The 24,902-nt window shown below is 37.9% G+C and overlaps 1 protein-coding gene across 1 annotated transcript in view; it reads left to right on the top strand.

Annotated features, from left to right (window-relative positions):
• CA10 (carbonic anhydrase 10) overlaps nt 1-24,902 on the top strand; it is an 820,075-nt gene that overhangs the window by 2,906 nt on the left and 792,267 nt on the right. The window lies entirely within an intron of this gene.

Below are 24,902 nucleotides of genomic sequence, written 5' to 3'. Positions count from 1 at the left end.
GTACCCAGGGTAAAGCCTGTTTGCAGTATTCCCCTCTGTCTGCATCCCTCTGCAGAACTGGGGACTCAGCCAACTTCCCATGAAGTCAACAGAAGAGGAGAACAGAAACCCTGCCTTTGTGAGCAGGCCTATTTGAGCAGGATTAGGATGGAGGGACATGTTTCCTCTATCTTTGTTAGGCTCAGCCAGTCCCCACCCTTTAAATCAGACCTGATTCTGGATGTTAAAAAATCCTTGTCGTCCCTTATTCTGGATCCAGTTCCAAATATTCAGGACAGGAATGGGGGATCTTTTATTTTAAATCATTCTTTTTGGGGCTTGGCTATCGTTGTTAGAAATTTGCCTCTATAAACTTTAGAGATATGTTGTATACCTAGAAGACAAAAGTGCCCTGGGGTCACTCCCAATCCTCTACTCTTTTAGGCATCCTACATGTATGAGGAAACATTTCCAGGTGACCTGTAAAGGTTTATATCAGTCATATATCCAGGGATAGACTAGGTGGCATCTTACAAGGCCACATTTTACATCTTTCTCTTCTATATCTCTTTCAAGTTTCTCTCTTTTCTCCGTGTTATTTCACTAGTTATAGCCTTTTCCTGCCTCTTTCTCGCATCATAAATGATTTTCAAATCAGACAAATTGAGTTCCTTTAAGATTTACAAAAGGTTAACACTCATGCTCTGGACCTCCCCATCTTTTGTCCCTAACCCCTCCTCTGCCTTTGGGTGGGCCAGCACAGCAGGGAACCAGCTGAGAATGAGTCTGTTCTTAGCTTCCAAAAGAGGCATTAGTGAAATATTTGTCACAGCTATACTAGATTTGGTGTATCAGCAGCTAAATTATATAAATAGAAAGTATTTCCAACCCAGGAGAGTTGCTGTGTAGTATGTGGCCTTTCACATGCATTTATTAAATTATCATTGTTATGTAATGAGAAAATAAAAGTATCAGCAAAATTGCTAACTATTAGCTTAGCATTCCTAAGGCTAACTGGAATGCCTAGTTAGGATCAGCATTAGTTTACTCTTTATGAAGACATTTAGGCAGAGATACAACATTATGGACTCACTATTTACACACTCATAAACTTAACTTTAAAAGGTCATTCTTTCTCTAAAACCAAAGTGGCCTCCTCCCTCTGTAAGAAGAATAGAGGTGCTCATTCAGTGATGTCCATGTATGTCACAGTTCTCATTGGTAATTTATTTCTGACTCATATTTGCCACCGTTTGGGAGACTTTGTTTCCCATCTGGCAGCCCTAAGAGGAATGCAATGCACTAAGGTTAAATAATTGGCTCAGGGAGGGTTTAGTGGGCTTTTATCATTTCTGTTTCTGTGATTTGCAGTCTTAATCATGAATGAGCTTTACTGAGAAGAATGTAAGCGTGTGTTCATAGAACCTACTAAATCTTAAATTTGAAAACAAGTTTTTTAAAAAGCACCTCTCTACCAGCTTGGGATCAATTGCCCTGCTTTATAAATGGGTACTAATTGTAACTGAGTTATATCTATGTTTGTTACATTTGTGGGGTTGGCTTCCTTACTGAGGAATACCAGAATAGAAAAGGCCAGCAAAAGTCTGCAGTGTAAACATTCTGCAAAAGGGAAATTTTGGAAGTAAATTTGGCCTATAGAAAGTATATTGACTGAATTTCGGTTGGCTTTCAGGAATGCTCTGGAATTTTGTAACTTAGTGTTTCCTTTGCCAAAGGTTCCTACCCTCAGGAGTTTCCCTGGTGGCTCAGACAATAGAGTATGCCTATAATTCAGGAGGGTTTGATCCATCACTGGGTCAAGAAGATCCCCTGGAGAAGGGACTGGCTACCCAAACCAGTTATTCTTTTTTTTCTTTTTTTATCTTTTAAAAATAAAATTTTTATTCAATTTAGTATGATCTTCCTTTTATCTGAGACTCTGTTATTCTTTTTTTTTTTTTCCATTTATTTGCTTGAAGAATTCCATGGACAGAGGACCCTGCAAGCTAGATCCATGGGGTTGCAAAGAGTCAGACCTGACTGGGTGACTAACACTTTCCCTTTTCCTACCCTCATCCTACCCCAGCTCCTAGATTAAAAGTACACCCAAAGGAATTTTCTCCCTAGGTCTATGAGTCTATGTTGTTTAAAATACAGACACCTGGGCTTGTATGTTTCATGGCTTTGCATTAATCGTTTTGTTACGATGAAGCTGAGTAAATGGGATGAGGGGTCTGCTAGCTAGCTTAACCAGCTTTAGTTAGCTGCTCGGGACATAGCATGTGTGCCTTCCATTTGAGAGAATTTGGTTACTTGAGGACAGCACAGCTAGTCTGAAGAGGGAATGTCATGATCTGGGAGTTCTTGGGTCTGTATGTTTGGCTGACATCTCATTTTACTGAAAATGTCAGGCGGCCAAGATTTGTGGAGATGAGAGAGAGAGAGAGAATATTTCCTCTTGCTAGCAAGAACACTATTCCCTTCTTACAAATGCAGCTCAGATCAGTGAGAATGAATACTTAGCAGCATCAGGAGAGAATTTTCTGGTCCAAAGAGAGCTGTCTGATTTAATTCATGTTGAACATCCTACTTTTCTATATATAACTATATATAACTTTAGTTCCTTGTCAGTTTATTCATAATAACTGCAATAGTAATTAGAATTATGTGATACTTTCACATGTATTATGCAATATTGCACATATTTTAACTCATCTAGTATCAAAATTTATAGGGTGATTTTATAAATGAGGCAACCAAAGCCCACAGAAGTTCAGCTTGAAGGATTCACACACAGTTCTGAGTCAAAATTCAATATATCATTCATGTTTTGGTATAAGATTTCTTTTAAAGTTTTCATTATTTTTTTTTTTTTATTTTGATATCTCCAATTGAATGAGTAAATCGTGTTAAATGGAGGTAAGGCTTAGAGAGTTTCAAACTGGAATTTTAGGGCGATCGCAGTCTATATCTAGAATTAAGATAGTGTTTGTGTTGCACATGACTCTGTCATTCAAACAGAGTGACAAACTGTTACCCATTTGCCTCCAGTGTCTTATGATCAGCAATACCTGAAAGAAATGAATATTTCATACATTCTCCCCTAATCTGAAAGTTAAATGGTTTCACATCAATGTGAATATGTAGAAAGGGATAGTGGTATATATCCCATGTTTGTCATATAGATTAAATTAGATAATATGGTCAATGATTTTCACTTAGCACAGTGTCTCAGGCATATTAAATTTGTAATAATATAATTTTGCCTACAAACTTTGCATGGATTTGTGAGGAATAAATAGAATCTTTACCTTCATCCCTTAAGCTGTTTAAAAGCAAACAACAACAATAAAACTCTAAAAACAAACATTAGCTACTGCATTTTGTAATATTGAGTACAAGTCCTACTTTCAGTGAGGTGTTGGCTTGAAATGTCTCTTAATTTTCTTTCTCATGTAAATAAGACTGGTAACATTGGGCTTTGATACATATTTATGAGTGTGACCCACTTTATCCGTGTGAGCCCAATATTGAGATGAGGCTTGGAAATCACTGGGAGCAATGCAGTGCTTATTCCCAGGGGAGCAACAGCATTTTTTTTCCTCTTTCTGCTTCTAAATTATAGCTCAACATAGACTCAACTTTAAAGTGTTTCCAAAATGGCAAACTGTATATGCCATCAATATGATTTGTAACAGAAAATCCCATTAAATATGAAAAAGATAAAGAATAAAGAATCTGATGACCTTGGCAATACATTTTCTTTAAATTCAGTTTCCCATGTGATGTCTTATAGTCACAGATACCATAAATGAATGGCAGATACCGTAGATGCGACTCTCTTGGCAGTGAGATGAGAGATTTCCTAAGTAATACATCCTTGGTGTGTTGGGGGAGGGTGAAGAATTATCAATGTCAAAAAACATTTTATTGGGTGGGAAGAGGGAGTTTCATTGCCATCCTAGACAGTCACACTTACTATTCCAACTTTTCACCTTAACTAAGCATTATATATTTAAGCCTGAGGTGTAGGTCGGGAAGAGATCTAGGCCCATAAATGTATATGGTAGCAGGCCATATTATAAAGAATATGGGAGTTTGAAGACCCACCCTGCAATCAAACTCTGCCTTAATTACCTATATGACTTTTGGCAATTCTCTTAGCCTCTTAGAGCCTCTGTTTCCTCATTTGTGAAATGAAAAGTTCTGTCTTCTTTGCCTATTTCAAAGAATTGTTGAGGGAAACATCAAAGAGTGATCTTGAATGTTCTTTGTGTTATACCAATGTAAAGTATCTGTGTCTTTACCATATTATGCTTAAAATAGAGTTATAAAAGTAGAGATATACACATATAATGTAGAGTGATATAAAAAATATGAAGAATACTTATGCAAGCAGTGTCATAATGCACAAAATGTATTGTGATATAAAGCAGTATGAATAATTCCTAATTATTTGCTAGAGCACATAAATGCTGTCTATGTGAGAAGGTCAGACTTGAAGGCAAAAGAGAATATTAAATAGGTGTTAGAGGTTTGGATAGAAAAGTTAGAGGGAACTATATCATCAAAAGGAGACAAATAGGAATGAGTAAGAGATACAGTGGAGAATGTCTCAAATGGAAAAAGATTCACTTCAGGAGATACTCAGAAGTTGGGAGGAGTCCACTTAGGGAGCTGTTGAATTGAGAGAATATGGAGTGCCCTAATATATTTAATTTCTTGGTGATTTTATTTTCTCTTTTGGATCTTTACATGGATTCAATGGATTGAACTTGGTTAAGATTTGGGGGAGAGAGAGAGGAAGGAGAGTAAGTAGTGCCAGAAAGGAATTAGTGGTGAGTCTTAAAGGAAGCTTAAGAGTTGACTTGGAAGATTTTTACTGATTGACCAGGAGTGTGATAGGGGAGGAATCATCATAGGAAACAACATTAGCAAAGACGGGGTAATCAGATAAGACGTGATGAATTCAGGGGACTGTGAAGAGGTAAGTATGGCAATAAGTAGAGGGTGAAGTATGATGAATGAGGCTGAGATAGAAGAGGATTTAGGAAATCTGATTCTAATAATAATAATGCTTTACATATAATAGTAGTAGAAATTACCCTTGTGCCTGTCTGTGCAAGGAGAGCAACTTTTAAAGGAGGGTAAGTCCTCAGGAATGTAGGTCTAGTTTATACCTTTCTCTTCTTTAGCAATAGACCTGTCAGGGTTAAAGCTTTTGGCTTTAGTCCAGCTATGCTCTGTTTTTATGAAATCAGGAATTATTTTCCAGTATTGTCTCTAGTTCCATGTAGCTTCCCAGAAGCTTTTTTGATATCTCAGATTTAGACTACAGAATTTATCTCCTCACTTAGTTTGTATTCATATATTTCTACCCTAGGAAAAAGAGCCAGGACGCTATTGGCTAACCCTAGATTTTGCAGTGTGGCAACTTCATCTTATTCCCTTTGACAATTGAATCTTTCCTGTTACTTTTTTGTTTTCGTCTTGTGTAATCTTAAGCAAGACTAAAAGACTTCTCGCATGTGAAGGTGGTGTGGGGAGCTGTGAATGCTAAGAAATGGTCTGGGATTGCCTTCAAGATAAAAGCAAGATTGAGCTGGTAATGAGGTAGCCAGTATTTGGGTTTGATTTCATTTGCATTAAGGTGCCTTCAGGATAGAAGTGGAAAGATCTTCAGTGGTTGTAAAGGAGAAAGCCTACAAATGCCTTTTCCTCCTGATCTGGGAGAGGTGGGGTCTTTTTCATAGTAAATGGAGAATTAATCTTTAACTTCATCTAATACTTCATGCCCAGAGGCTGAAGGGGCTGAGAATAGGAAATGAAGCCTGTGACTTTCAGGTGAATTTTCCAGATCCAAATCCTGCTGGCTTCACAACACATTTGACAAGAATGCCGCAGTTGGAATAAACATGTTAACTGAAGGATATGAGTCAACATATTCCTCTTTTGCTGCTCCCTCCTCCTGCCATAAACACAAGCAAGCTTTCACCCTCAAGACAAACAATTTTGATGGCAGACTTATTGAGTGAATACAGGGCATTCCTCCTCCATGATATTAGAATAATATAAATACCTCATAGGATTCTTAAAAAGGACAAATATAGGTACATGTCTGTGGGAGGATTTTCTCCCACCCTGAAGGAATTTAATGTGTTGGTTCATTAATCTCACAAATGCTAATAAATGCCTCCTATGAGTGAGGCACTGGGCCAGACAAAAATATAGTAAGCTAAACAGCTTTGCCCTCGTATAATGTATATTTGATGATGCACATTTTTCCCCTTTGCTCAACCTGGGGCTTGGCATTTTAGTAGATACTCAATAATGAATGTTTGAATTGGTACATAAATGAATAACAAGGATTGATTTAGAACAACTTTCCTTGCTTCACAGGACACTGGGGAACAAGATTGAGATCTTGTATGGAGGTTAAGAGTGAGGGAAAATGAAGACGACACCTCTGTTAGCTGCCCTCTTGCTTCTTAACTGTATGCAGTCAGAACTGGTACTTTTTTCAGGGAGCAACTTATTGAATAGTTTTTTATTTCCTTCTCAGACTCAACTCTTATCTGCATTAAAGACACCAGTGTTAGTTGGGACACTTAGTTGTTGTTTAAAATGTCTTTTTGCACCTTTGTGTTCTGAGACACCAGTATATTAGACTTGAACTAAGGATCCATGGGTACATTGTTGTTTTTTCTCCATGCTTCTCTGTTCCTATTAAAGTGAAGTGAAGGTCTCTCAGTTGTGTCCGGCTCTTTGTGACCCCATGGACCATACAGTGCATGGAATTCTCCAGGCCACGATACTGGAGTGGGCAGTGTTCCCTTCTCCAGGGGATCTTTCCAACCCAGGGATTGAATCCAGACCTCTTGCATTGTAGGCGGGTTCTTTACTGACTGGGAAGCCCAAATTACTAAAGATTGCTAAAAATATGGTTGTTTTCTCACTTGGTCCCAGCTTGGGAGAAGCCAGCACTTGAGAAGGCTCACTGTTAGCAATGAAGTAGAGTGCTTTAGGTGAAAAGCCTATCCATTCTTTAGTCTTCACGCAGAGCAATACAGGAAACTGGTTTCTAAGGTGTTTTCGATCTTCTGTCAGAAAACTTTACTTCCCCCATGGCGTTTTGTAACAGAATTGTGATGCCCAGTGGTTCTTAACCCTGGAGGGGAGCCAGGAGCCTAGAAATTGAAAGAACATAATGGATTTGCTGTTCTTGGCTGATCATTCTGCCTATGATTTCCTAGTTGCTGTTCATAACTATGAGGAAATGATCAGTTGGACGGTTTGTTATTTGTTTGCTTGTTAATTTGATTATAGAAAAAATAGGAGGAGGATATAGAAAAAAAGGCCCCTACTGTTTTTTTTTTTTTTTTCATTTATTTTTATTAGTTGGAGGCTAATTACTTTACAGTATTGTAGTGATTTTTGCCATACATTGACATGAATCAGCCATGGATCCACATGTGTTCCCCATCCCGATCCCCCCTCCCACCTCCCTCCCCATCCCATCCCTCTGGGTCTTCCCAGTGCACCAGCCCTGAGCACTTGTCTCATGCATCCAACCTGGGCTGGTGATCTGTTTCACCCTTGATAGTTTACTTGTTTCAATGCTATTCTCTCAGAACATCCCACCCTCGCCTTCTCCCACAGAGTCCAAAAGTCTGTTCTGTACATCTGTGTCTCTTTTTCTGTTTTGCATATTGGGTTATCGTTGCCATCTTTTTAAATTCCGTATATATGTGTTAGTATACTGTATTGGTCTTTATCTTTCTGGCTTACTTCACTCTGTGTAATGGGCTCCAGTTTAATCCATCTCATTAGAACTGATTCAAATGAATTCTTTTTAATGGCTGAGTAATATTCCATTGTGTATATGTACCATAGCTTCCTTATCCATTCGTCTGCTGATGGGCATCTAGGTTGCTTCCATGTCCTGGCTATTTGCTATGAACATTGGGGTGCACGTGTCTCTTTCAAATCTAGTTTCCTTGGGGTGTATGCCCAGGAGTGGGATTGCTGGGTCATATGGCAGTTCTATTACAGTTTTTTAAGGAATCTCCACACTGTTTTCCATAGTGGCTGTACTAGTTTGCATTCCCACCAATAGTGTAAGAGGGTTCCGTTTTCTCCATACCCTTTCCAGCATTTATTGCTTGTAGACTTTTGGATAGCAGTCATAAAAAGGCCCCTACTGTTAATCTTGTGGTAGATATATTAAACTTATACTGAGAGTTAGAAAGAGGCATCTATGAATAATAAATGTCTGTTGTGTGGCCTGAGTCTGAATAAAAATACTGTCTTGCAATACACAGTAATGATACCAGCTCTAAGTAACTTGCATCTTACAGAATGAAATATGAAGTAGTAATGTCATTATTTTGTGTTATCTCTAACAGGGTCCTTCCCCGTTTTCCACTTTGGTGAAGACGTTCTTTGTGGTTTTAGTTTGTGTCTTTGAAGTTCTGTGTTGTAGTGGCTAAATGAGTGCATGCTTAGTCAGTCAGTCAGTCGTGTCCAACTCTTTGTGACCACATTGACTGTAGCCAGCCAGGCTCCTCTGTCCATGGGAATTCTGCAGGCAAGAATACTGGAGTGGGTTGCCAGGCCCTCCTCCAGGGGATCTTCCCAACCCAAGGATCAAACCCAGGTCTCCCACTTTGCAGGTGGATGTTCTGCTGTCTGAGCCACCAGGGAAGCCTGGCTAAATGAGCGTCCTGTGCAGTTAAAATAGTGCATAAGTTACTGAGCTCGGTATGTGCCATATCTAAAGTAAAATATGTTGAACAAATTAAAAATCAGAGTTTTATTTATGCATTTGCTGTTTAGGCTAATTGTGTGTCCAGTTGAAATGCTTCTTCTTGATCATTGCTCCTTATGAGCAAGGGACTGTTAGTGCAAGTGTTTTAGTGTTACAAACATGAATGATACTAGAAGTCATTGAGGTAATTTTAATGCTATGTATGATACAACACTAGTACCAAACAAAATTTAGGAAAACAAACTGTTTCTTCATAGGCTAAATTTTTAATTTCCCAAAGTTTGCAGTTATAAATTTTTCCCTTAAAGCTTTGTACTTAAAAAACAAAAACAAAGAAACAAACAAAAACTGCATTATATCTTAAGTATTCCCCTGTGTTGCTATTCTAGTTGTGTTAGTTCAGGAAATTCAGGGTTTTGTGTTCAGTAAGCCCAGCAATCTCAGAAACATAATATGGCATAAGCTCACCTCCTGCTCATGTTAATTATCTAACTGGTGTCTGAGTGTGTGTGTGTGTGTGTGTGTGTGTGAGAGAGAGAGAGAGAGAGAGAGAGACAATAGGGCCTTGGTGTAGAGGGAGAAGATAAAAGAGAAGAAATCCTGTTTGTGTAGTGACTTGGGAGTCTCAAGGCTGATAGTCTCTGCAGTCTTCAAGACATGGCTTCCAGTGTTGTTCCCGGCATCAACATTCATAATTTGAAAAAGATTGAGGAGGAGGATCATGGGAGAGGTGTTTATGAGCCTGACAGGAAAACTGTATACCTCATGTCTGGTCAGTCACATGACAGTATCTTATTGCAAAAGAAACTGGAAATTGCAGGCTAGTCTTGGGTCCAGGAATAAAGAGAAACATTTGGTGAACAGCTGGCTAACATTTGCCACTTTAACATTTATGATTTTCTTTGTAATAGTTTTGTAATAATTTATTCATCTAAAATAGCATTGTTTATATTGATCTTTTCCCTATATTTGAGCACCTATGTTGTTTCTAGTTTTAACATTCTGGGCATATGTTTTTATGTCTATAGATATTTATTTCTATTGAACTATTTCCATAAATAATCCCAGTATTGTGATTATGGGGTAAAAGAATACAAAGTTTTTTCGTGTTTTTACCATACTATAGGCAGAAGTTGGAACAAGGAAGTTAGTTGCAAAGACTTGATTGTTTCAGGAAAGGTTACCTTCCTTTGGAGGACAGCAGGAATCTACCTGGCAGGTTACCTCATTGGTGCTGACTAGGAAATTCCAGTGGAGAAGGAAATGGCAGCCCACTCCAGTATTCTTGCCTGGAGAATCCCATGGACAGAGGAGCCTGGTGGGCTACAACCCATAGGGTCACAAAGAGTCAGACACGACTGAGCGACTGATCACACAGGAAATTCCAAAGTGACTGGTTAAGATAATATTTCTAGGAGAGGCTGTAACTGCAGTTAGGTCTTAATTTGGTGACAGGAGCCTTAGCATAAATAACTCCATTTTGAGCCTCTTGTTTATTTTTTGACAGGTGATTTTGATAATGGTCCATCCCCAGAAAGTATTACGCAAAAACTGTGAATAGCCATGGCATTCAAGATGATATTTTTGCTTAATGTCTGATCAGACAGGAAACCAGGGTTAAGGACAAGCAAATATCTCTTCTGAGTCCAGAGATTTGAGCCTTCTTGATTATTGTTCCTAGAGCACGTTTTAATAAATTATTGGGAAGAATGACTCAGTTGATTTTCAAAAAAGATTACTGGGATGGAATTAGGACATGCTTTGTTTAGTATTTGTTTTTCCACTGTGTTGTGTTGTGAAAGAAGTAGTTTTAATTGTCTGAATACCAGTTTTCTTTTAAACAAGGATACTGAACTGGGTAATTTCTAGGTCCCTTTCTAAGTTGGAAATTTTTTACTGTTATGAAACTTTGAAGAAAATTATCAAAGTTTGCTGTTGATGCTAAATTTTTCTAGTTTTTGAAATATCATGGCAGCAAAATTAAATTATAGGAAGAATTTTGGAGGTTGTAGATAAGCAGAAAAGTGCGAAGTGACTTTTGAGATGGGCAAGTGTAAGGATAAGATATAATAAAAAACTAACCCAAACTGTATTTGTAGATTGCTGACCTTGTACCTCTCTAGTAAGGACCTGAGAAAGAGTTAAGGGGTTGTCATTGACTGCTTCATAAAAGCATTTACTGAAAACCTTGGGGGAGGGTCCTATATATTAAAGTCTTAAGAATTTTATCTCAACTCTGCTATTGCCCATCGTGTGACATTAAGAAATATCTTAAAATCTCTAACTGAGAGCGTAACAGGCAGGAAGGCCAGAGGTCCCCAAGCAGCAGGAGGAAATAAACTGTTAAGTGACAGATTTTTTTTTTTCCTTCTCTACACAAAATTAAAAGAGGCTTATTTAATTGTGTTGACCATACGTGGTTCTGCCTTGAGTTAACCAGTGCGTTTTTCTTACGTTAATGAAACTATGTATTTGCTTTGGAATTTGTCTTTCTTCAAAATAGTACCACCTAAGACTAACATTTTTCTTTTCTCAAACTTTGGACTGATAACGGCTCAACAAGCCAGTATTCTTGTCAATTGTTTTATTGCTGTGGGATAACACACCTCGTGCCATCCTATCTCGAAATTGCATATTGTGAGAGAGGGGCCTGGTGAAACTTCTTCAGCCTTGAGGTGTCTTATCTGATTAATAGCTTTCTAACAGACGTAAAACACCTTGCTAAAATCTAGCAAGGAAGCACTGTTTCTGTCCCCTTCTGATGTCTATGTCAGAAGCTTTCCCCATCTCTATTATACTTTAATAAAACTTTGCTGCACAAAAAGCTCCAAGTGATGAAGCCTCGTCTCTGATCCCGGATCGAAATCCTCTCCTCCAGAGGTCACGAATCCCAGCATGACACATGGCTCGCAGCAGCAGCCTTTCATAACTAATCCTTAGTGTCCTTTTTTGTTAACTGGAGATAATAACAGCTATCTTTGGAGTTAAGGGAGACAAATTTTAAAATGCAGCATAGTGCTTGACATGTGTACTTGATAAATGGTGGGTTTTGTATTGTTGTAGCTGAAGCTAAAAGAAGAAAGACATGTTGGGCAAAATTAGAAAGGAATTTGGTATATCATGTAAAACATGAGGGTTAAATGAGCCAATTCATGTGAAAATGTTTAGCTCAATGCCTGGCCATAACACATATTCAGTTAAGGTTGGTTGAATATGATTCTCTAGGGGAAGCTAGGATGTTTGGGGAATATTTTAGAGATTATAAGAAAGAACACCATCATGACTTTTTCATAAAATTATCTTCAGAGATAATTTACTGAGTCTGGCCGACACTTTTCTTTAATAATTAAAAAAAAATTAATGATGCATTTTCATTTTACAACTAGAGCTTAGACTTATCAAGGCCTCTAATATAAGCATATGGTCTCATGTGACTCAGTAAATACTCAACCTTCACAACAATGAAGTAAACGAAATCCTGATTCAAAAATGTGCTCATAGTTTCTATTTATATGTTTTTTCACCAGAGCAATAAAGATATGAAGCATTATGATCCAATCCATTTATGATAAAATATATAATATTTATATGTTCTAAAACTGTCACTCATTTGTTTTTACTAGAATCTCCTTGCTGTCTTTTCTTTTCCTTATTTTGTCTTGCCAGCTTCTTACAGGCATTAATACACACATGGTAGTTTTTTCAATAGATTTTCAACATGAAAAGATCATTTTAATTTATGTTCCTATTCACATAAGAGAATGATTTTTAAAATAATAATTAAATGCTAGACCATTTGTCGGATTGCAACATGGTTCCTTTTCAAATGTACTGTTCTGAGAATTTAAACAAAAGGCATAAAAGAAAATACAAAAAAGAAATAGGACAGATGACAAATGCTATAATGATGTAAGTAAAAGCAAGCAAACTATGACCCAAGTGTGCCAGTCTCTAGGGAGCTGGCTTTGGAGCGTTTTTGAGTGTTTGGATTTTTTCTGGGATTTTTTTCCCCAATCACTTTGGTAGAGGCTGGATTACAATTGAGAATGCAGAGATTAATGGCCTGTTTTGACTAATCCACTAAGCCTCTAGCTTATTTCTCTTAAGTTGATTGAATTTAGAGAAGCCAAAGATAGGCCCAACCCAGCTACCCTGATATTAGATCCCAGTGAATTAATGGGTCTTAATAACTGTAAGTACATATAACCAAGCAAGAATCATGGCACCTTCATGTAGTCACTTTTGCATTGGGAAACTGCTTGACTATTTGTTTAGTAGAGTAGATTCCAATGTGTTATTTCATAATTTTTTTTAAGAGAACATTTTTAACATGATTGAATTTAAAATAATTCAATTTTAATTAATTTGGAGAATGAGAAATGAAACAGATCATCTGAAATCACATAAATTGAATGCAACTGTTTTTAACAGTTTATTACTCTTTAGGTTTTATTTGTAAGCATTTTTACTTACTTGAAATTGTATACTTGAGTAAAAAGTAAACTGCTATACTTCAGTAAAAAGTCATGTGAGATAAATATATTGTTTGTGTGCACTGAAGCAAGGTACACCTAAAATGTAAACAAAAACAATGTGAAAATAATTATGTAGTGAGATGGATAGATATGACATTGATTTAAAAATCACAAACTTATGCTAAATTAGTGAGCTCAGATTGGCTGAAATTTGAATAGGATTTAAATTTCTACATCTTTCATTTGAATCTGTTGCTTTTGGAAAAAAATGTTTAGTAGGAAAACAAAAAGATGAGGAAGGTAATATAGTGTTGGGGATTTTGAGTAGGAGAAACATTCTGAAGAGATGGTTTAAAAATGAGATTTTTAAAATATTTTGTTTGAAATACAACATGTTTAAATACACTGAGAAGCCATTTAGGAGAATAATTAAAAGCTTACAGACAGACTTACATTTAAATCCATACTCTGCTTCTTCTAAGCTGGATGGCTTTGTGTAAGTTAAATTCTTCTGCATCTCAATTTTCTAATCTGTAAAATTGGGATAAAAATAACCACCTTTGTGACTTTATAAGTACTAAGTGATATATGATAGTAAAGCACTTAGCTTATTACTATCAGTTTATAACATATCATTGTTATGTTATCACATAACAATGGCTTAATAAGTGTGACTCAGTAACATGACATTCATAATATGTAAGATGCAGCTAGTCTCACTGTCTTTCTAAAGGAAGAACATTCTTTGAGTTGCTTGCTTTGAAGGGAACCTTGTACTAGGAGCTCAGAGATCCTCAATACCTCCCACTAACTCTACAAAAGAGTTCACACTGTTAAAATTGGACGTGTGATACTCCATGAACCCCTTCCAACTTTGCTCCAGTCTGCTAGCTCACTATTTTACGCATACATTTTATGCATACTTGCCCATGACTTTGTTCTTTGTTGTGTTTCTCTACCTGATTTTCACTCACCTTAAACATACCCATCTCACAAGAAGTCTCCTTTTCTGTGAATGCTGTTGTGATCAGTCCAGTTAACAGTGGTCTCTTGGTTCTCTACACCCCATTGGCTTTTATCGATTCTAGTGCTGCTTGTCACTGAATTTTCTTCCTCATCAGTTTCAAATGGAAAACTCATTGTATCTAGTTTCATCTGGTCTGCTTGTATATCTTGTTCCTAATTCTAGCAATTGGCTGGGTTTTACTCTCTAATCTGTAATGATTGTTATGAGATTATCTGTAGATATTCCAAGTAATATCTTTTGATCTAAGTTTCATTTTTTCTTTCCCAGCCTACCTAGTCCCAGTTCAGGACAGGGCTCATCAAACAGTAGTCAGTAGGCCAAATCTGGCCCACCATCTAATTTTGTAAGCAAAGTTTTCTTGAGCATAACCATGCTCATTCATTTGTGCATTGTCTGTGCATTGGCTGTGCATTGGCTGCTTTTATACCATAGCCAACAGAGTTGAGCAGTTGCAACAGAGTGTGTATTGCCTGAAATGCCTAAAGTATTTGCTATGTGGCCCTTTACAGAAAACATCTGCAACCTCTAATGCAAACCGTTAAGGCTTTTCTTCAGTGAGACCATTTTCCTCAATGAAAGATTGGCTCAATTTTATTTTTTAATTTTTATTTTATATTGGAACATACTTGATTAACAATGTTGTATTGGTTTTGGGTGTACAACAAAGTTATTCAGTTATACACATGCATGTATCTATTCTTTTTCAAATTCTTTTCCTATTTAGGTTATTATAGAATATAGAGCAGAGTTCCCAGTGCTATACAGTAGGTACTTCTTGGTTATCTATTTTGAGTATAGTAGTGTATAAGTCCCAAACTCCCAATGTGTCCCTCCTCCCACCCTTCCTCCCTGGTACCCATAAATTCATCCTCTAAATCTCTGAGTCTCTTTCTGTTTTGCAAATAATTTCTTTTGTATAATTTTTTTAAAATTTCATATATGAACAATCATGTAATATTTGTTTTGCTCAGTCTGACTTACTTCACTTTCAGTCTGTATGTGTCTCTAGACCTGAAGTAGGTCTCTTGTAGGCAGCATATACACTGGTCTTGTCTTTGTATATATTCAGCCAGTCTGCATCTTTCAGTTGGAACATTTAATCCACTTACACTTAAGGTAATTATAAATATGTATGCTCTTTTTGCCATTTTCTTAATTGTTTTGGCTTTGTTTTTGTAGGTCTTTTTTCTTCCCTTCTTTCATTCTCTTTTCTTGTGATTTGATGACTAACTTACGTGTTGTGTTCAGATTTCATTTTCTGTTTCTTGTGTGTATCAATTGTAGATTTTCAATTTGCGGTTACCATGATGTTTTGATTTATCAGTCCATATGTGAACAATATTGTTTTAAGTTGCTGGTCTTTTAATTTTCAATGCATATCTTATATTGGTGCTCTCCTCTTCTCACAATTGCTGGTTTTGATATATTTGCATGCAGATGATTTTCTACCTTTTAGAATGTTTGCCTTTGCTGGTGAGCTTTTCCATTCCTAATTTTCTTGTTTCTACTAGTAGCCTTTTCTGCTTAGAGAAGTGACTTTAGCGTTTGTTGCAAAGCTTGTCAGGTGGTGTTGAATTCTCTTAATTTTGGTTTGTCTATAAACCTTTAATTTCTCTGTTGAATTTGAATGAGAGCCTTGCTGGGTAGAGTATCCTTTTTTTTAGAATTACTTTATTTTAATTGGAGGCTAATGACTTCCCAATATTGTTGTGGTTGTTGCCACACGTCAACATGAATCAGCCATCGGTGTACATATGTTCCACCATCCTGAATCCCCTCCCGCATCTTTCCCCACCCCATCCCTCTGGGTTATCCCAGAGCACCAGCTTTGAGTGCCCTGCTTCATGCATCGAACTTGCACTAGTAATCTATTGTACATATGGTAATATACATGTTTCAATATTATCCTCTTATATCGTCCCACCTTCACATTCTCCCAGGTAATCCAAAAGTCTCTTCTTTACATCTGTGTCTCTTTTGCAATCTTGCATATAGGGTTGTCATTACTGTCTTTCTAAATTCCATATATTTGCATTAATATACTGTATTGGCATTTCTTTCTCTGGCTTACTTCACTCTGTGTAATAGGCTTCAGTTTCATCCACTTCATTGGAACTGAGTCAAATGTGTTCTTTTTTATACCTGAGTAAAAATTGATGCTTTTGAACTTGGTGTTGGAGAAGGCTCTTGAGAGTCCCTTGGACTGCAAGGAGATCCAACCAGTCCATCCTAAAGGAGATCAGTCCTGGGTGTTCACTGGAAGGACTGATGTTGAAGCTGAAACTCCAGTACTTCTTTGACCACCTCATGCGAAGAGTTGACTCATTGGAAAAGACCCTGATGCTGGGAGGGATTGGGGGCAGGAGGAGAAGGGGACGACAGAAGATGACATGGCTGGATGGCATCACTGACTCGCTGGACATGAGTTTGTGTGGACTCCGGGAGTTGGTCATGGACAGGGAGGCCTGTCATGCTTCGGTTCATGGGGTCACAAATAGACACGACTGAGCGACTGAACTGAACTGAACTGAATATTCCATTGTGTATATTTACCACAACTTCCTTATCCATTTGTCTGCCAATGAACATCTAGATTGCTTCCATGTCCTAGCTATTATAAACAGTGCTGTGAGGAACATTGGAGTACACGTGTCTCTTTCAATTCTGGTTTCCTGTGTGTGTTTGCCCAGCAGTGGGATTGCTGGGTCATATCGCAGTTCTATTTCCAGTTTTTTAAGGAATCTCCACACTGTTCTCCGTAATGGCTGTTCTAGTTTGCATTCCCACCAACAGTGTAAGAGGGTTCCCTTTTCTCCACACCCTCTTCAGCATTTATTTTTAGTACACTCTTTGGTGGCAGCCATTCTGACCGGCATGAGATGGTATCTCATTGTGGTTTTGATTTGCATTTCTCTGATAATGAGTGATATTGAGCATCCTTTCATGTGTTTGTTAGCCATCTGTATGTCTTCTTTGGAGAAATGTCTGTTTAGTTCTTTGACCCATTTTTTAATTGGGTCATTTATTTTTCTGGTATTGAGCTGTATGAGCTGTTTGTATATTTTTGAGATTAATTATTTGTCAATTGCTTCATTTGCTATTATTTTTACCATTCTGAAGGCTGCCTTTTCACATTGCTCATAGTTTCCTTCATTATGCAAAAGCTTTTAAGTTTACTTAGGTCCCATTTGTTTATTTTTCTCTTTATTTAAATTTCTCTGGGAAGTGGGTCATAGAGGATCTTGGTGTAATTTATGTCAGAGGGTGTTCTGCCTATGTTCTCCTCTAAGAGTTTCATAGTTTCTGATACTACATTTAGATCTTTAATCCATTTTGAGCTTATTTTTGTGTATGGTGTTATAAAGTGTTCTAGTTTCATTCTTTTACAGATTGTTGATCAGTTTTCCCAGCATCACTATTAAAGATACTGTCTTTTCTCCATTGTATATTTTAGTCTCCTTTGTCAAAGATAAGGTGTCCATAGGTGTGTGGATTTATTGCTGGGCTTCCTATTTTGTTCCATTGATCTGTATTTCTGTGTTTGTGCCAGTACCATACCGTCTTGACGACTGTATAGTCTGAAGTCAAGAAGGTTGATTCCTCCAGTTCCATTCTTTCTCAAAATTGCTTTGGCTATTCAAGGCTTTTTGTGTTTCTATATAAAATTTGAAATTATTTGTTCTAGTTCTGTGAAAAATACATGTTGGTAGCTTGATAGGGATTGTGTTGAATCTATAGATTGTTTAGGTAGTATACTCATTTTCACTATATTAATTCTTCCAATCCACAAACATGGTATATTTCTCCATCTATTTATGTCATCTTTGATTTCTTTCATCAGTGTTTTATAGTTTTCTATATATAGGTCTTTTGTTTCTCTATGTAAATTTATTCCTAAGTATTTTATTCTTTTCGTTGGAAAAGAATGAATGGGATTGTTTCCTTACTTTCTCTTCCTGTGTTCTCATTGTTAGTGTATAAAAATACAAGGGATTTCTGTGTGTTAATTTTGTATACTGCAAATTTACTATATTCATTGATTAGCTCTAGTAATTTTCTGGTGGTATCTTTAGGGTCTATGTAGAGGATCAGGTCAAGTGAGAGTTTTACTTCTTTTCCAATCTGGATTCCTTTTATTTCTTTTTCTTCTCTGATTGCTGTAACTAGGACTTCCAAAACTATGTTGAATAGTGTTGCTGAGAGTGGGCATCACTTTCTTGTTCCTGATTTTAGAGGAAATGCTTTCAGTTTTTCACCATTAAGGATAATATTTGCTGTGGGTTTGTTGGATATGGCTTTCATTATGATGAGGTATATTTCTTTTATGCTTGCTTTCTGGAATATTTTTATCAGATCTGGGTGTTGAATTTTGTCAAAGGCTTTCTCTGCCTTTATTGAGATATTCATATGTTTTTTATTTTTCAATCTGTTAATATGGTATCACATTGATTGATTGATTGTGAATATTGAAGAATCCTTCCATCCTTGGGATAAAGCCCACTTGGGTCATGGTGCATGATCTTTTTAATATGTTTTTGGATTCTGTTTGCTAGAATTTTGTTGCAGATTTTTGCATCTATGTTTATCAGTGATATTGGCCTGTAGTTTTCTTTTTTCGTGTGTGGCATCTTTGTCTGATTTTGGTATTAGGAATATGTTAGTCTCATAGAATGTGTTTGGGTGTTTACCTTCCTTTTCAGTTTTCTGGAAGAGTTTGAGTAGGATAGGTGTTAGCTCTTCTCTAAATTTTTGGTATAATTCACCTGTGAAGCCATTTGGACCTGGGATTTTGTTTGTTGGAAGATTTTTTATTACAGCTTTGATTTCTATGCTTGTGATGTATCTGTTAAGATTTTCTTTCTTCCTGGTTCATTTATGGAAGGTTATACTTTTCTAAGAATTTGTCCATTTCTTCCGTGTTGTCCAGTTTATTTGCATATAAGTGCTCATAGTAGTCTCTTATGGTCTTTGGGCGGTCTGTGTTGGGTATTGTGATTTCTCTATTTTTATTTCTAATTTTATTGACTTGATTCTTATCACTTTTTTTCTTGATGAGCCTGATAATGGTTTGTCTATTTTATTTATCTTCTCAAAGAGCCAACTTTTAACTTGTTGAATTTTGCTATAGTCTCCTTAGTTTCCTTTTCATTTATTTCTGCTCTCATTTTTATGATTTCCTTCTTTCTACTAACTTTGTGTTTCCTATTTTCTTCTTTTTCTAGTTGATTTAGATGTAAAGTTAGGTTGTTATTTGATGTTTCTCTTTTGTCTTGAGGTAGGCTTGTTTGGTGTGAATCTTCCTTTTAGCACTGCTTTTACTGAATTCCCTAGGTTTTGGGTTGTTGTGTTTTCATTTTTATTAGTTTCTATGCATATTTTTATTTCCTTTTTAATTTCTTCCATGATCTGTTGGTTATTCAGGAACGTGTTGTGTAGCCTCCATATGTTTGTATTTTTAATAGTTTTTTTTTTTTTTCCCTCTAGATGACATCTAATCTCTCTGCATTTTGATCAGAAAAGATGCTTGAAATGGTTTCAACATTTTAAAATTTACCAAGGCTACATTTATGGCCTAGGATGTGATCTATCCTGGAGAATGTCCCAAGTGCACTTAAAAAAAAGGTGAATTCCAGTGTTTTTGAGTGAAATGCCCTATAGGTATCAGTTAGGTCTAATTGGTCCATTGAGTCATTTAAAGCTTGTATTTCCTTGCTAGTTTTCTGTTTGGTCGATCTATCCATAGGTGTGAGTTGGGTATTCGTGTGTCCCACTATTATTGTGTTACTGTTAATGTCCCCTTTCATACTTGTTAGAATTTGCCTTACATATTGAGGTGCTCTTATGTTGGATGTATAAATATTTATAATAGTTACATCATCTTCTTGGATTGATCCTTTGATCATTATGTCATGCTCTTATGTTCAGTGCTCTTATGTTGGTTGCATCAGTATTTATAATTGTTGTATCTTCTTCTTGGATTGATCCTTTGATCATTATGTCATGTCCTTCTTTTTCTCTTATCACAGTCATTATTTCAAAGTAATTTTGTCTGATATGAGCATTGCTACTCCTGCTTTCTTTTGCCCCCCCCCCCCCTTTTCATGGGCTTCCCTCATAGCTTGGTTGGTAAAGAATCCGCCTGAAATGCATGAGACCCTGGTTCAATTTCTGGGTCAGGAAGATCCACTGGAGAAGGGATAGGCTCCCCACTCCAGTATTCTTGGGTTCTCTTGTGGCTCAGCTGGTAAAGAATCTACCTGCAATGTGGGAGACCTGGCTTTAATCCCTGGGTTGGGAAGATCCCTTGGAGAAGGGAAAGGCTACCCACGCCAGTATTCTGACCTGGAGAATTCCATGGACTCTATAGGGCATGGGGTTACAAAGAGTTGGACACGACTGAGCAACTTTCACTTCACTTGCATGGATTACATATTTTCCAGCCTTTCACTTTCAGTCTGTATGTGTCCCCAGGTTTGAGGTGGGTCTCTTGTAGACAGCATATACAGAAGTCTTGTTTTTGTATCCATTCAGCCAGTCTTTGTCTTTTGGTTGGCACATTTAACCCATTTAGATTTAAGGTAATTATTGATAAGTGTGATCCCATTACCATTTACTTTGTTATTTTGGGTTCATTTTTATAAACCTTTCCTGTGTTTCCTGTTTAGAGAAGATCATTTAGCATTTGTTGAAAATCTGATTTGGCAGTGCTGAATTCTCTCAGCTTTTGCTTGTCTGTAAAACTTTTGGTTTCTCCTTCATATCTGAATGAGATCCTTGCTAGGTAGAGTAATCTTGGTTGTAGGTTTTTCTCTTTCATCACTTTAAGAATGTTCTGCCATTCCCTTCTGGCCTGAAGAGTTTCTACTGAAAGATCAGCTTTTATCCTTATGGGGAGGGATCCCCTTGTGTGTTATTTGTTGCTTTTCCCTTGCTGCTTTTAATATTTGCTCTGTGTTTGATCTTTGTTAGTTTGATTAATATGTGTCTTGGGGTGTTTTGCCTTGGGTTTATCCTGTTTGGGACTCTCTGGGTTTCTTGGACTTGGGTGACTATTTCCTTCCCCATATTAGGTAAGTTTTCGACTGTTATCTCCTCCAGTATTTTCTCATGCCCTTTCTTTTTGTCTTCTCTGGGACACTTATGATTCAAATGTTGGGACATTTAACATTGTCCCAGAGGTCTCTGAGGTTATCCTCATTTCTTTGTATTCTTTTTTCCTCTCTGCTTCATTTGTTCCCATCTTTCTATGTTCCATTTCACTTATCCTCTCTTCTGCCTGAGTTATTCTATTCTTGGTTCCCTCCAGAGTGTTTTGAACTCAGTTATTGCATTATTGATTTGACTCTTCTTTATTTCTTCTAGGTCCTTGTTAAGTATTTCTTGCATCTTCTCAATCCTTGTCTCTAGGCTATTTATCTGTAACTATTTTTTTTTTTTTTTCAAATTAAGATTTTGGGTCATCTTTACTATCATTATTCTGAATTCTTTTTCAGGTAGACTCTGTATCTCCTCATCTTTTGTTTGGTTTGGGGGGTTTTTATCATGTTCCTTCACCTGCTGAATATTTCTCTACCTTTTCATTTTGTTTAGATTGCTGTGTTTGGGGTGCCCTTTATGCAGTCTTGAAGTTTGTGGTTCCTCTTAATTGTGGAGTCTGCTCTCTTTGGGTGGAGTTGGACTAATGGCTTGTTAAGGTTTCCTTGTTGGGGGAGCTTATGTCTGTTTTCTGGTGGGTTGAACTGGATCTCTTCTCTCTGGCGTGCAATGAAATATCCAGTAGTGAATTTTGGGGTGCCCTTGGGTTTAACATGGATTTGGACAGGCCATCTTTTAATGTTCATGTTTGTGTTCCTGTTTTGCTAGAGAATTAGTGTGGTGTGGTTTCGCTGGATCTTGTTGGATCTTGGGTCGAGCTTGGTTTCGGTGTAGGTGTGTAGACTTTTGGATGAGCTCTTGTCTATTAATGTTCCCTGGTCAGGAGTTCTCTGTTGTTCTAAAGTTCTGGAGTTAAGCCTCCTGCCTCTGACTTTCAGTCCTTCTCTTATAGTAACCTCAAGACTTCTCCATCCATACAACATAGAAGATAAAACCCCTGGGTTTATTGGTGAAACAATTCTCCACAGCCAGGAACACCTAGAGAGACCTATCTAGAGAAGAGGGACCAGGATCACGCAGAGAGATTCACACAGTTATATAGAGAAGAGAAAAGGGAGGAATAAGATAGAGGTGATCAGGAGGAGAAAAGGGGGAGTCAAATGGGGAGAGAGCAATCTAGCCAGTAATCTAATCCCTAAGTGTTCTCCACAGCCTGGAACACCCAGAGATATTCACAGAGTTACGTAGAGAAGAGAAGAGGGAGACAGGAGATAGAGGTGACCTGGAGGAGAAAAGGAAGAGTTAAAAGGCGAGAGAGCAATCAAGCCAGTAACTAAATCCGTAAGTAAAAATAGATACTGAAGATTAGATTCTTCGAAGTATGAAATTGATAACAAGTATCAAATAGTGAAGATTAAAAACCTAGAATAGAGGTTAGTCTCTGAAAAATACAATATAAAAAATAGAGAATATAACCAATTGCAACAATGAAAAAAAAATTTGGTATTTGTTTTCTAAAAAAGTAGTTTTTTTTTTTTTTTTTTAAATAATAGTTGGCTATAAAAATGAGAGTAAAAGGAGTAATAGAGAACTTTTTTTTTTTAAATTAAAAAGTGGTAATAGTAATAATATATCTAGGAATTTCACTGGAGCTGCTGTAGGCAGTGGGGGAGGGGGTCATTTCAATGTTAGTGTCTTGTTTCAGCTTTCACTTGTTCTCAAGGTCTATATGTTCCCCTCAGTTGTCTCCAGCATTATATACAGGATTTTAATCTTTTGCCCATGTTACTTCCAGAGCAATTCCCTCTTCTTTCTTTATTTTGGTTTCCTCTGTTTCCAAGTCTCTTCAGTGTCTAATTTCTGCCCTGACACAAGGGAGCAAAGGTAGCCATTTATTTAGGCTCACTCATCCAGTTGTGTTGTGGGGGAGGTAGGGGCACTGGAAACAAAAACCACTGGCATGTGAGGGGAGTGTTTGCAGTGGATGGACTGCAACGAGTTTGCCACTGCCCAAGGCAGCGTGTACTTCCTGAGTCTACACTGCTCAGGCTCCAGGGTGCTCTTCAAGGGCACTGTCCTAAGTGGGCTCTGTCTTTTGTGCACTTCCCAGGTCTGAGCCGCTCATGTTCTCAGGTGCTCTGCAGGGGCACAGACCCAGGGGGGCCATGCATTTTGTGTTCTTCCCAGGTCCAAGCAGCTCAGGCAGCCAGGTGCTTGTTGAGTGCACTGCCCCAGGTGGGCCATGCATCTTATTCACTTGCCTGGTCCTGGCCTCTCAGTTTCCTAGGTGCGCTGCGGGAGCACAATCCCTGGTGTGCCCTCTGTCTCTTCTGGGGAGCTGATCTCAAGCTGTGACATTCTTGGCAGATGTCAACCATCCAGCATCCCAGGAAGACATGGTTAGCAACTGAGAGCCAGGTCACAGTTTGGTGGAAGACGCGATGTCTGGGGCCAAGATTGCAGCAGCCCCTTGGCTTTCAGCTTGACTGTTACATGCCTCCCTCTCTGTCTCCAGGGAGGGAGGGTCCTATATGGCAGCTGGCTTTCTGTCCTTTGGTATTCACTCTGTCCTTTGGTATTCACTCAGTCCTTTGTTCTGTGAGCACGCCAGGGTCACAGTGAGGCTGTAGAGCCTTTCGTGGCAAGGTCTTCTATTTTTTTTTGTCTCTCTGGCAATCCCATGAATTGGGTTGCTCTCTCACATTAACTCCCTCAGATTGTCCTCAGAGCGTTCAGGCTGGGTCCTTATGTTAAGGACTGATGATGTAGCCCACACCTCTCTGCCCAGCCCCCACTTGCTGGTGGCAGATGCAAGCATCTGGGCCACTTCTCTGCTGGCAGTTATGGTTAGGCAGGTATTGTGTGTGTGTGTGTGTGTGTGTGTGTTTTCCCCTCCCTGTTTTGTTGCCCTCTGAGATTCTGAAACTCCCCACAGACATACATGTGAGAGGGTTTCCTTCTGTGTGAAGACTTCTCCTCCATCACAACTCCCTCCCCAGGATGAGTCTCCATCCCTAAATCTTTTGTGTCAGTTTTTGTCTTTTATATTTTGTCCTACCTCCTTTTGAAGAGATTGGGCTGCCTTTCTCGGAGCCTGGTGTCCTCGGCCAGCATTCAGAAGTTGTTTTGTGGAAGTTGCTCAGCATTCAAATGATCTTTTGATGAATTTGTCTGGGGAGAAAGTGATCTCCCCGTCCTATTCCTCTGCCATTTTGGGACTGCCTCCAAGTATTCTTGATTGAAGGTTCTTCCTTTTCATCACTTAAGTATATTGTGCCACACCCTTCTGACTTGCAGAGTTTCTGCTGAGAAATCAGCATTATGGGAGTTCCCTTTTATATTATTTGTTGCTTTTCCCTGATTGCTTTTAATATCTCTTTTTGTCTTTAACTTTTGTCAGTTTGGTTATGCTGTGTTTTGATGTGCTCCTCGTTGGGTTTATCCTGCCCGGGACTCTGCATTTCCTGAACTTGGATGACTATTTCCTTTCCCATGTTAGGGAAGTTTTCAGCTATTATCCCTCTATATATTTTCTTAGGTCCTTTCTCTCTCCTTCTTC

Source organism: Dama dama, chromosome 5 (genome assembly GCF_033118175.1).
Source record: "Dama dama isolate Ldn47 chromosome 5, ASM3311817v1, whole genome shotgun sequence".
Lineage (NCBI taxonomy): Eukaryota > Metazoa > Chordata > Mammalia > Artiodactyla > Cervidae > Dama > Dama dama.
The sequence above is the reverse complement of the archived record's forward strand: the minus strand, read 5'-3'. Positions and strand labels throughout refer to the sequence as shown.